Below are 13334 nucleotides of genomic sequence, written 5' to 3'. Positions count from 1 at the left end.
AGGAAGGTGAATAAAAGACAGGAAGAAGAGGAGGTATAGGACTCAAGAGTTAGAGAGAACATTTCAACCGTGATCAAGAGGACCTTACCAAAAAAACATGTTGATCCAGGTATGTTCACCCTACCTTGTGTGATTGGGAATAAGCAAATCGAGCATGCCATGCTAGACTTAGGTGCGTCTATCAATGTCATGCCATACTCGATTTACTATGCTTTGAGATTAGATCATTTAAGGGAAACTAAAGTTGTTATCCAATTAGTTGATCATTCTAACGCCTACCCAGAAGGGATTGTTGAGAATGTAATGGTGCAGGTTAACGATTTAATTTTCACAGCTGATTTTTACATTTTAAGGATGGAGGAGGACACGATCGAAAGTTCAGCCCCACTTCTAAAAGGCAGGCCATTCATGAAAATGGCCAAGACCAAAATAGATGTGGATGAGGGTACCCTCTCCGACAAATGTGACGGAGAGACTGTTAAATTTATTATTTTTGAAGCTATGGAGTACCCAATTGAAGACCATTTGATCTATTCGGTTGTCACTTTTGATCCAACTGTGTAGGAAATTTTTGAAAAAGATATGAATGAGGAGTTAGAATCGAGTGCACAATTGGATACCAAGGCCCCTATTCCAGATTTGAACCCGCCCATGATGGATGGAAGGGGAGCACATCGAAAGCTGCAACCACGAGAGTTAAAGTAGCAAAGGAGGACGTCGATCATAACGACGTTAAACAATTGCGCTTGTAAAATAGAAAATAAAATCATGACTAATGTGAGATGGAGCATAAAATGCACTCACATCTAGAAACAAAAACAAGTGTGAGATGGAGCATAAAATGCACTCACATCTAGAAATGAAAGCAAGTGTGAGATGGAGCATAAAATGCACTCACATCTTGAAACAAAGGCAAGGGCGAAATGGAGCATAAAATGCACTCACCCTAGAACCCCAACCCCATTCTCATCTTCAGATCCTAGGAATTCATACCAAGTGGTGGAGATGTGATACATAACAAGTTTATGGCAATAAGCACACATTGTTTTGGCTTAGAAAATAAAGAAAGGTAAGTGAATCTGGCTGTATTGGTTTGTTAAAGCAATGAGTACCCATTCAGCCAAGGATGCGTCAGCCAGGAAGGCTTGTCTCCTGGACTATCGATTTAACCTGGGACCATGGGGAATGGTGATTTGCAATCACTCTTGGATGAGAAAAAGGGGAGAAATTGATATAAAGAGGGAAGGTTACCAAGTCTGAACTATAGCATGCAATGAACCCGGCCTCATGTAGAGAGAAAGAAAGATTGAAAATCAGTAGTTAGGTTCTCTTGTTTTGCTTGAGTTTTGCCTTGCCTGAGAACGGGCAAAGTTCAAGTGTGGGGGGATTTGATAAGACTGAAAAGAACCCTACTTTTGTCCCCTAATTTTCATCTTTTTACATCACTTTAGCACTTAAATGAACTCATTACTCTTGTATTTCGATTCAGGGCAATAAAGTAGGTAATTGGAAGAAAACAAGGAAAATTGGGTGCTTTTGCATAATTTCGGTGATAGTCAGTAATCTGGGCCTAACTCTCAATTCCGGACTCTGAATTGGACAATTCAAGAAACATTAGAAAGACAAAAGGAAGGCCCACAACTTTTATGGGGTTTTGACAGATTCAGCACGAATCGAATATGAAAATGAGCCTGAAGTTGGAGCAAGTTCACAATTAGGCCCATTTCAAGAGTCAATAGTCCAAGTTTTAAAACAACCCAAGTTTTAGAGCAACCCAACTCGAATTCAAGAGTCAAGAGTCCAAATCTCGAATGTAATCTCCAAAGTGTTAGACAGTTTTGTATGCCCTTCGCTTCAATCAAAATTGATGTACTTTATGAGTTTATTGTAAATGAATAAAAGTACATATTTGATTCATGTTCCCTTGGTATGTATCTGTGTATTACCCTTAAAATGGACACTTATTGAGACTCATGTTAGTTTAGAATGTTCACAGCCAGTGGGTCGGTCTGGGGAGATCTATCCTGACAAAGCTGACACTGTGGTGCCACCAAGTCGGTTGGGGTGGCTTGTCTCAGCTACCGGGGTGAGACCCTAGGCACATACAGTGTGGGATTAATTGAATCTTTGAACTGGACCAGATTTCCAGTATTGCCCTGGACCTTGGAGATTGATGGGCAAAACTGGAAAGTTACACCCGACCCCTAGACTCGATTATGATACTGCACTAGGTGTCGGATCGGGCTGTCTTTGATATACCAATCAGTGAGATCCTTAGCGGGGGTCAAAATCTGGGTATGTTGGGACAATTCGAGAATTCATCTGAGTGGGTGATCATAGTGACAAGATCAGCCCCTTTGTCGGACAAAGGTAATGATCGGGGATGCACTCTCACTGTTGGAAACCAAGACTGTCGGCAGCCGATTTCAACTGTTGAAATTTGTTTTTGCAAAGTATATTTTATATAAGATATAAAAGTATATACATTATGGTTTCTAAAATGTTTGCAAAAGGTTTTAATTCCCGGGATCCATATAAGTGGAGAGTGCAACACTGTTCCTTGTAGCCGAGGGAGAGGTCCTCTCTTGTCGGGCAGTGTATGATCATTATGGGCTGAGAGGTTAAGTGTAAGACCATTGAGGATAATACCTGATGGGCTAATCTTGCATCTGCCCACAGTCCCTGGGTGTTACAAGGTGGCTTGGCCCAAGGTCCACTTAGGGTAAATGTTGGGCCCACAGAACCCATTTGATGGGTTTCAGGGGGTGCACTGTCTTTAACAGTGTATTCGACTAGGCCTTGTAACAAAGGCTGGGCCGAACCCATGTGGCTGATGTGTAGATCAATGCTTGGGTTCCACGCCATACAAGAAGCCCAACTGGGCAGCAGTTAGGAAGGTTAAGTGAGCACATAAGCTTAATGGGCCTAAAGCCCATTTCGAACTGGGCTATTAATTTAGTTAATTAAAGGGGCGAATTCTGAGATGGATTAGCAGTTAGGATAGGGTCTTGATCCTATCCACTTAGAGAGTCCAGATCTGAATGTGATTCAGATCTAGAAACCTCCTAATAAGATTAGGATAAAGCTAATCTAATCTGCAAATAAATAAGGGTTTATCCTTATCATTAGAGGAGAAGGCTGATCCAAATATGATTTGGATAAGCACCTCCTAATGGGATTAGGAGCTGATCTTTTCAAGTTAACAAAAGGAATGAGGGGGCGGCAGCCTTGAGAGAAAGTAAGAAACACATCAGATCCTCTTTAATGCTGAAATCAAGAAGAAAGAATTATGCACCCTATGAATATGGTGAGATCAAAACAAACCCTGATTTTATCCCCTAATATTCACTCTTTTATGTTTATTTATCACTTAAATGGATTCATTACTCTTGTATTTCGATTCAGGGCAATAAAGAAGGCAATTGGAAGAAAATAGGACAAATCGGGTGATTTTGCACAGTTTCGGCGAGAGTCAGTAATCTAGGCCTAACTCTCAATTCCGGACACAGAATTGGACAATTCAAGAAGCATTAGAAAGGTAAAAGGAAGGCCCATAACGTTTATGTTTTGGGTTTTGACAAATTCGGCCCGCAGCGAGTACGAAAACGAGCCCAAAGTCGGAGCAAGTTTGTAGGCAGGCCCATTTCACAACTTAAGCCCAACTCGCAGAAGTACCTTGAAGCAACCCAAGTTTTAAAGCAGCCCAACTCGAACTCAAGAGTTAAGAGTCCGAATTTCGAATGTAATCTCCAAGGAGAGAGTTTTATCATATCTAAATTCTTGAATGTAATCCTAGAGAGATAAGAAGATTGAGATTAGAGCATTAGATAAGAGATAGAATAGGATTAGTTCAAAGAAGATAAGATCAAGACTCCCTAAGGATAAGATGATCTCCTAGAAGGAGTTGGAAAACAGCCCTCTCCTTTGGTTATATAAAGAGGGGGCGAACCAGCTCTAGCAATCACTCAATCATTCAGCAATCAAGCATCAAGCAACTCAAGAAGATCAGTTCGGCCATGGAGAAGCAAAGCATGGAGATTGTGCAGATCATGAGCAGCTAAGCTTCTTTTTCTGGTTCAAGGGGGGAGGTTCGATTGTGTCATTGTGAGGTTCTGTAGTTACTTTTTTTTCTTTCTTTTTAATTCAAGTATTCATTGGTTCTTGTGCACATTTTTATTGGATGTTAATGTTAATTAATCTGACAAACTGAATTAATGTTGATTTTCCTACTACTATCCATGATTTCGGTGATCCGTAATTGTCACGAATAATGGTACAAATAGCAATTATGTTGATATCTTTTTGGGTCAATTGTTCATGACAGCCTTTGACCAATGTTTTAACATGGTTCAACCTAAAAGAATCGATGGAACAAAATTCATTAATTGCAGCTATCTCAATTATTGTTATCTTGGTTTAACTGTTTTCACAAATCTTAATGCTATCATTGTTTAACATGGAACACTATCGTACCTAGTTGAGTGGTGATAAGTATTGATCGAATGCTGGGTTTGGTCAACTGAATTAGGAAAACACAAGGTTTATTATGGCTATCCTAATAAATCTAAGGTTAAATGCTTGAATTGCAAGAATGCTGAATTATACCTAGGATCAATGGCCAATCGATTCAACCCGAACCCTTGAACCAGAATTCGGTAAGACTGATTTTCTCTTGTTTGCTTAGTTTGTTATTCTTTTAATTTTAGTTATTTAATTTTCCCACACAATTACTTTATCCATTCGGCTAAGAAATTACTGATTTGATCCTTGTGGGATTCGACCTAGAACCACTTTTACCGCAAATATTTTATTGTGGGACTAGTAATAATTTTGAGGGCTTCGACAAACCCGTCAAAATTTTGGTTTCATTGCCGGGGATCAACTTTAATTTCTTAGCTATTACCTTCCTCTTGTTAACCTCTTTGGTTTTATGACTAGTGCTTCTCAACGAGGTGAATTCGAGTATAATCCCGAAATTGAGAGGACCACCCGTTGTTTAAGAAAGGAGGCGAAGCAAAGGAATGATCATTCACCAAAGAAGGTGAATTCAGATTGTGATCTTCCCATATTTGAAGAAGTAGAAAGAATGGCTGATAGAGAGAGGACATTAAGGGAGTTGGCTGCACCAATTATGAACCAACAACCTTTATGCATCACGTACCCCACTCTTGAGGTAGCCTTTGAACTCAAATCTGGTTTGATTCAATTATTACCTCTGTTTCATGGTTTCTCAGGTGAGGACCCTCACAAACATCTAAAGGAATTTCATGTCGTCTGTTCAAGCATGAAACCCCACGGTATGACCGAGGACCAGGTAAAACTCATAGCCTTTCCATTTAGTTTAAGAGATAAAGCAAAGGATTGGTTTTATATTCTCCCTCCCGGTTCTGTATGCACATGGGATGAAATGAATAGCATATTTTTAGATAAATATTTTCCTGCATCCCGTGCTACGAATATAAGAAAAGAAATATGTGGAGTTCGGCAGTTTGGTGGTGAGACATTATATGAATATTGGGAAAGGTTTAAGCAACTTGTTGCTAGTTGTCCCCACCACCAAATTCCTGAACAATTGTTAATCCAATACTTCTATGAAGGGCTTCAGCCCATGGATAGAAGTATGGTCGATGCAGCCAGTGGAGGAGCCTTGGTGAACAAGACACCCGAAGCGGCCAGGGAGTTAATCTCCAACATGGCTGAAAATTCACAATAGTTCGGTGCTAAGACAGACGGTACCATTAGACGGGTTAATGAGGTAAGCCATGTAAATTTAGAAAATCAGATTTCTGACCTAACTGCTTTGGTAAAACAACTCGCTGCAGGACAAGTACAAACAGCTAGGGTGTGTGGTATCTGTTCGATTCCTGGCCATCCGACGGACATGTGTCCATCATTGCAAGATGGTTTGATGCAGCAAGTCAATGCCGTAGGAGGATTCCCGGGCCACCCCAATTATTACAATCCGGGGTGGAGAGATCACCCAAACCTAAGCTACGGGAACCAAGGAGGACAGCAGCAATACCAGCCCCATTTTTTCAGTCAACAGCCCCAGTTTTCAAAACCCATCACAGCGCAAGGCCAACCCTCGAATTCAGGTACGTCATTAGAAGATATAGTTAAGGCTCTAGCTACTAATACTCAGCAATTTCAACAGGAAACAAGAGCCAGCATTCAGAATTTGGGGAACCAAATCAGCCAACTTGCCACTGCTGTTAGCAAGTTGGAGGTGCAGAGCTCCGGGAAACTACCACCACAAACGGTAGTCAACCCCAAGGAGAGTGTAAGTGCAGTGGTGCTAAGAAGCGGGAAGGAACTACAGCTAGAACCTACATCACCAAGGAAGGTGGATAAAGGGCAGGAAGAAGACAAGGTGCAGGACTCAAGAGTTAGAGAGAACGTTTCAGCCATGACCAAGAGGACCTTACCAGAAAAACATGCTGATCCAGGTATGTTCACCCTACCTTGTGTGATTGGCAATAAGAAAATCGAGTAAGCCATGCTAGACTTAGGTGCATCTATCAACGTCATGCCATACTCGATTTACTATGCTTTGAGATTAGGTCCTTTAAGGGAAACTAAAGCTGTTATCCAATTAGCTGATCGTTCTAACGCCTTCCCAGAAGGGATTGTTGAGAATGTAATGGTGCAGGTTAACGATTTAATTTTCCCAGCTGATTTTTACATTCTGAAGATGGAGGAGGACACGATCGAAAGTTCAGCCCCACTTCTATTAGGCAGGCCATTTATGAAAACGGCCAAGACCAAAATAGATGTGGATGAGGGTACCCTCTTCGTCGAATGTGACAGAGAGACTATTAAATTTAATATTTTTGAAGCTATGAAGTACCCAAATGAAGACCATTCAGTTGACACTATTGATCCAACTGTGCAGGAATTTTTTGAAAAAGATATGAATGAGGAGCTAGAATCGAGTGCACAATTGGATACGAAGGCCCCTATTCTAGATTTGAACCCGCTCATGATGGATGGAAGGGGAGCACACCGAAAGCTGAAACCACGAGAGCTAAAGTAGCAAAGGAGGACGTCAAGCATAACGACGTTAAACAATTGCGCTTGTGGGAGGCAACCCATTGTGTTTAGTTAATTTTGTTATTTTGTTTGGTTTTGATTTTTGTGTTTAGCAGGAACCCAACAAGACAAATAGGGAAGTACCCCCAAATCCTTCTACTTTATGCATAATCACATACATTAGGGACAATGTATAACTTAAGTGTGGGGGGATTAGGGAAATCTGATGGAAATTTGAGATACCTTACCTTCTTGAAATTTCTGCTCCCTAGAAACTTATCCTTGAACGATTTCAACTTATCAGGAATCATGTGCTTAGGCTGAATAGATAAGATAGGATGCAAGCATGACTAACTAAATCTTTCTTGGCTGCATATGGTACCTCATGTTTTTAATCGATCAATAGGCAAGATGCATAAGGGTTTGATTGATTTTCACATAATTATCTGTCAAACATGGGTTGATTATTCTAGAACTTGCTGTGTTAGGCATATAGAGACCACGATCAATAATTTCATGGATCAGGCGGTGAAACCCTGTGATTCTTGTGAAAAAAAAAAAAAGAGGGAGTTTGAAAATAAAATCGTAACTAATGTGAGATGCAGCATAAAATGCACTCACATCTAGAAACAAAAAGAAGTGTGAGATGGAGCATAAAATGCACTCACATCTAGAAATGAAAGCAAGTGTGAGATGGAGCATAAAATGCACTCACATCTTGAAAAAAAAAAAAAAGGGGGGCAAGGGTGAGATGGAGCATAAAATGCACTCACCCTAGAACCCCAACCCCATTCTCACCTTCAGATCCTAGGAATTCACACTAAGTGGTGAAGATGTGATACATAGCAAGCTTATGGCAATAAGCACACCTTGTTTTGATTCAAAGGAAAGTAATTGCATCTGGCTGAATTGGTTTGTTAAAAGCAATGAGCACCCATGCAGTCCAAGGAGTTTCAGCCCTGGAAGGCTTGTCTCCTTGACTATCGATTTAACTTGGGACCATGAGGAATGGTGATTTGCGATCACTCTTGGACAAGAAAAAGGGGAGAAGGAGATGAAAAGGGAGAGGTTACCAAGTCTGAACTAAAGCATGAAATGAACCAGGCCTCATGTAGAGAAAAAGAAAGATTGAAAATCAATAGTTAGTCTCTCTTGTGTTACTTGAGTTTTTGCCTTGCCCGAGGACGGGCAAAGTTTAAGTGTGGGGGGATTTGATGAGACCAAAACAAACCCTAATTTTATCCCCTAATATGAAGGGTTGAGAGATCCATCACATGGATGCCCAAAGATTGCGGAATAAGGGGCGAATTTCAAAAATTTTTCTCTCCCTTCAACTGGGAATCACATTCCCTATTTAGAAAATCACATTTTCAAGGATAAATATTGAACTTTAAACTGAACCAGATCTGAACCAAAAGGAATGGGAGAGAATGATACTTGATACGGAGAAGCAATATCTCCCAACAAAGGTGTTCACGCCCAAGGAAGGACCCAAAGACTGCTCCCACTGAAGATGGCGCAGTGCAGGATGGAGCAGAATCAGCAGTGTTCTTCCCCAAGAACTCTGTCCTTCGCAAGAAACAGCAGGATGGAACGTGAGCACAACTTCCTTTTCAATCCTTTCTCAAAGAATTGATGTCAAGATCCAATCTTGACTTCTCCCACAGTTGGAGATCGAACTGGCAAACAGGGCGGCAAGAGCAGGGAGGCGGCAAAAGAGTATTCACAGGGTGCAGAATTCTCTCTTCTTGATTTCAGCACTAAAGAGGATCTGATGTGTTTCTTAGTCTCTCTCAAGGCTGCCGCCCCCTCCTTCCTTTTGTTAACTTGAAAAGATCAGCTCCTAATCCAACTAGGAGGTGCTTATCCAAATCATATTTGGATCAATCTTCTCTTCTAGTGATAAGGATAAACCCTTATCTTATCTGCAGATTAGATTAGTTTTATCCTAATCTTATTAGGAGATTTCTAGATCTGAATCACATTCAGATTTGGACTCTCTGAGTGGATAGGATCAAGACCCTATCCTAACTGCTAATCCATCTTAGAATTCGCCCCTTTAATTAACTAAATTAATAGCCCAGTTCGAAATGGGCTTTAGGCCCATTAAGCTTATGTGCTCACTTAACCTTCCTAACTACTGCCCAGTTGGGCTTCCTTGAATGGCGTGGGACCCAAGCATTGATCTACACATCAGCCACATGGGTTCGGCGCAGCTTTTGTTACAAGGCCTGGTCGAATACACTGTTAAAGACAGTGCACCCCCTGGGCCAAGCCACCTTGTAACACCCAGGGACTGTGGGCAGATGCAAGATTAGCCCATCAGGTATTATCCTCAATGGTCTTACACTTAACCTCTCACCCCATAATGATCATACACTGCTCGACAATAGAGGACCTCTCCCTCGGCTGCAAGGAACAGTGTTGCACTCTCCACTTATATGGATCCCGGGAATTAAAACCTTTTGCAAACATTTTAGAAACCATAATATATATACTTTTATATCTCATATAAAATATATTTTGCAAAACAAATTTCAACGGTTGAAATCGGCTGTCGGCAGTCTTGGTTTCCAAACAGTGAGAGTGTATCCCCGATCATTACCTTTGTCCGACAAAGGGGCTGATCCTGTCACTATGATCACCCACTTAGATGAATTCTCGGATTGTCCCAACATACCCAGGTTTTGACCCCCACTAAGGATCTCACTGATTGGTACATCAAAGACAGCCCGATCTGACACCTAGTGCAGTATCATAATCGAGTCTAGGGGTCGGGTGTAACTTTCTAGTTTTGCCCATTAATCTCCAAGGTCCAGGGCAATACTGGAAATCTGGTCCAGTTCAAAGATTCAATTAATCCCACACTGTATGTGCCTAGGGTCTCACCCCGGTAGCTGAGACAAGCCACCCCAACCGACTTGGTGGCACCACAGTGTCAGCCTTGTCAGGATATGTCTCCCCAGACCGATCCACTGGCTATGAACTTCCTAAACTAACACGAGTCTTAATAAGTGTCCAGTTTAAGGGTATTACACAGAAACATACCAAGGGAACATGAATCAAATATGTACTTTTATTCATTTACAATAAACTCATAAAGTACATCAATTTTGATTGAAGCTAAGGGCATACAAAACTGTCTAACAGCTCCCACTTGCACTTAGGTCCAATCAGGTACTAGCCCGAGTCCCATGATTTCCACGTGTTTCTCAAACACTTTCTATGATAGTGGCTTTGTCAATGGGTCTGCTACATTATCCGCTGACGCTACCTTCTGAATCAGGACATCCCCTCTACCAACAATCTCCCGCAGTACGTGGTAGTTCCTCTTAATGTCCTTCGACTTCGAGTGGGCTCGTGGCTCCTTGGCCTGAGCAATGGCTCCATTGTTGTCACACAACAATGTGATGGGTGATGTGTCGGACGGAACTGCTCCCAACTCATGAATGAACTTCTTCATCCATACGGCTTCTTTGGCAGCCTCACTTGCGGCAATGTACTCGGCCTCGGTCGTGGAGTCTACAGTGGACCCCTGTTTGCTGCTTTTCCAGCAAATAGCACACGATCATATCGTGAAAACATATCTAGATGTAGACTTTCAATCATCTGGGTCTGACTGGAAATCGGCATCTGTATACCCTTGGATCTGTAGTGAGCTACCGTCGAATACTAGACAAAACTCTTTTGTCCTTCGAAGGTACTTATGTATGTTTTTCACAGCAGTCCAATGCTCCTGCCCTGGGTTGGCCTGAAATCTGCTTACTACACTCACTGCCTGAGCTATGTCAGGATGAGTGCACAGCATGGCTTACATGATGCTCCCTACGGCAGAGGCATAGGTAACGTCTTTCATGCCATCAATCTCCTCAAAAGTCTTGGGAGACATCTTCTTGGAGAGAGTGACTCCGTGCCTGAAAGGAACATTTCATTTCTTGGAGTTTTCCATGCTGTATCTTTTGACTATTTTGTCAATGTAGGCAGATTGGGATAATCCTATTATCCGCTTTGATCTATCTCTATAGAGTCGAAGACCCAGTATATAGGAGGCATCTCCAAGATCTTTCATGGAGAATTGCTGTGATAACCATACTTTCACTGTAGTTAACATACCTACATCATTCCCAATGAGTAGAATGTCATCTACATACAGAACCAAGAAGGTAACCTTATCTCCACTGTACTTCCTGTAGATACAAGGTTCATCCGGATTCTGCTCGAAGTCAAACGATTTGACGGCAGAGTCAAAATGGATGTTCCAACTTCTAGAAGCTTGCTTAAGTCCATAGATGGATCTATTAAGTTTACATACCATGTTTTCCTGACCTGCAGCAATGAAGCCTTGCGGCTGCTGCATATAGATATCTTCAGTAAGATCTCCATTCAGGAATGCAGTTTTGACATCCATTTGCCAAATCTCATAATCATGGTATGCTGCTACAGCTAGCAGGATCCTAATGGATTTAAGCATGGCCACAGGAGAAAAGGTTTCCTCATAATCGATGCCCTATTTCTGAGTGTACCCTTTCGCCACCAGACGAGCCTTGAAGGTCTCAACCTTACCATCGGGGCCTTTCTTCCTCTTGTAAATCCATTTGCAACCGATTGCTTTTACCCCAGAGGGCGGATCTACTAGAGTCCAGACTCCATTGGTCTCCATTGAATCCATCTCTGCTCTCATGGCCTCCACCCACTTCTGGGAATCTATGTCCAACATAGCTTCCGTGTAAGTCACGGGATCCTCCTCACTAGTCAAGGTTTCCACCAGGTAACTATCCTAGTCATAACCATAACGGACTGGTGGCCTGGATACCCGAGTGGATCTTCTAGGTTGGTCACTACATGGAACTTGTGGGACATCTCCCACTGCTCCTGAGCTCTCCTCATCAAGAACAACTTCCTGACGATGGGTGTCCAGGATATAGTCAGTTTCCAAGAATTGCGCGTTACGACTGCAGAACACTTTCTGCTCACTTGGGTCATAGAATAGGTAACCTATAGAGCTTCTTGGGTAGCCTACAAATAGGCAACGACTGGTCTTGGATTCCAACTTGTCTGCACTCGTTCTTTTAACGTGTGCTGGAAAACTCCAAATCTTCAAGTGTCTGACACTTGGTTTCTTTCCGGTCCAAAGTTCATATGGAGTATTCGGAACCGATTAGGTTGGAACCCGATTCAGCACATAAATCGCAGTCTCTAATGCGTAACCCCAAAAGGATGTGGGTAACTCTGAGTGTATGAGAAGCGACCAGACCATATCCAATAAGGTCCTATTCCTCCTCTCTGAAACACCGTTAAGTTGTGGTGTAGCAGGAGGGGCTAATTATGATACTATCCCATTGTCCTTTAAGTAGTCCCAGAATTCGTCAGAGAGATACTCGCCACCTCGATCTGATCGAAGGGCCTTAATTTCTCTCCCTAACTGTTTCTCGATCTCTTGTCTAAACTCTTTGAACTTTTCAAAGGATTCAGACTTGTGTCTCATTAGGTACACGTAACCGTATCGTGAAAAATCATCTGTGAAGGTGATGAAATACACGTGTTGATTTCGTGTCCTAACACTCAGGGGACCACATACATCAGTATGTATTAGGTCAAGTGTGACCGTACATCTTTCAGACTTACCGTTAAATGGCCGTTTCATCATCTTGCCTTGTAGGCAAAGCTCACAGGTGGGAAGATCTTCTATTGTTAGAAAATCCAAAGGACCATCCTTTACCAACCTTGTGATTCGGTCAACACCGATGTGGCCAAGTCGATAATGCCACAGACACGTTGGATTAACTATATCACGAGCTCTCTTCTTAGGGATTTCATCCGACGTAGTTTCGGTTATGTTAGTTTCTACAGAAGGATGTAGAACATAGAGACCGTTCTCCAGTTCCCCGTATGCGATGAATCTATTGTTTCTTTTAACAGTAATCGTATTACTAAAGAAGACAGAATAGCCATTTGCACATAGTTTTGAGACAGAAATCAAATTTCTCCTTAAATTTTGTACATAAAGACAGTCTTTCAGTACAATTATTCCTTCTCTAAAAATTAATTCCACGGTTCCTATGGCCGCAGCTGCAACAGTTGTAGTAGTCCCCAAGAAGAGTGTGACTTCTCCTTCACTCAGCCTTCTGCTTACCTTGAACCCCTGCAGTGAGTTACAAGCATGAGTCGAAGCCCCGGAGTCAATACACCAGGAAGCAGAAGCTACCAACAAATTGGTTTCTATAACACAAGTTTCGAAGTTACCTTTCTTGGATTCTAGGTAGGCAGGACAATTCCTTTTCCAGTGGCCGGTCTTCTTGCAGAAG

This window comes from Nelumbo lutea, chromosome 1 (genome assembly GCF_056320005.1).
Source record: "Nelumbo lutea isolate HS-2025 chromosome 1, American lotus-T2T, whole genome shotgun sequence".
Taxonomy (NCBI): Eukaryota; Viridiplantae; Streptophyta; class Magnoliopsida; order Proteales; family Nelumbonaceae; genus Nelumbo; species Nelumbo lutea.
The sequence above is the reverse complement of the archived record's forward strand: the minus strand, read 5'-3'. Positions refer to the sequence as shown.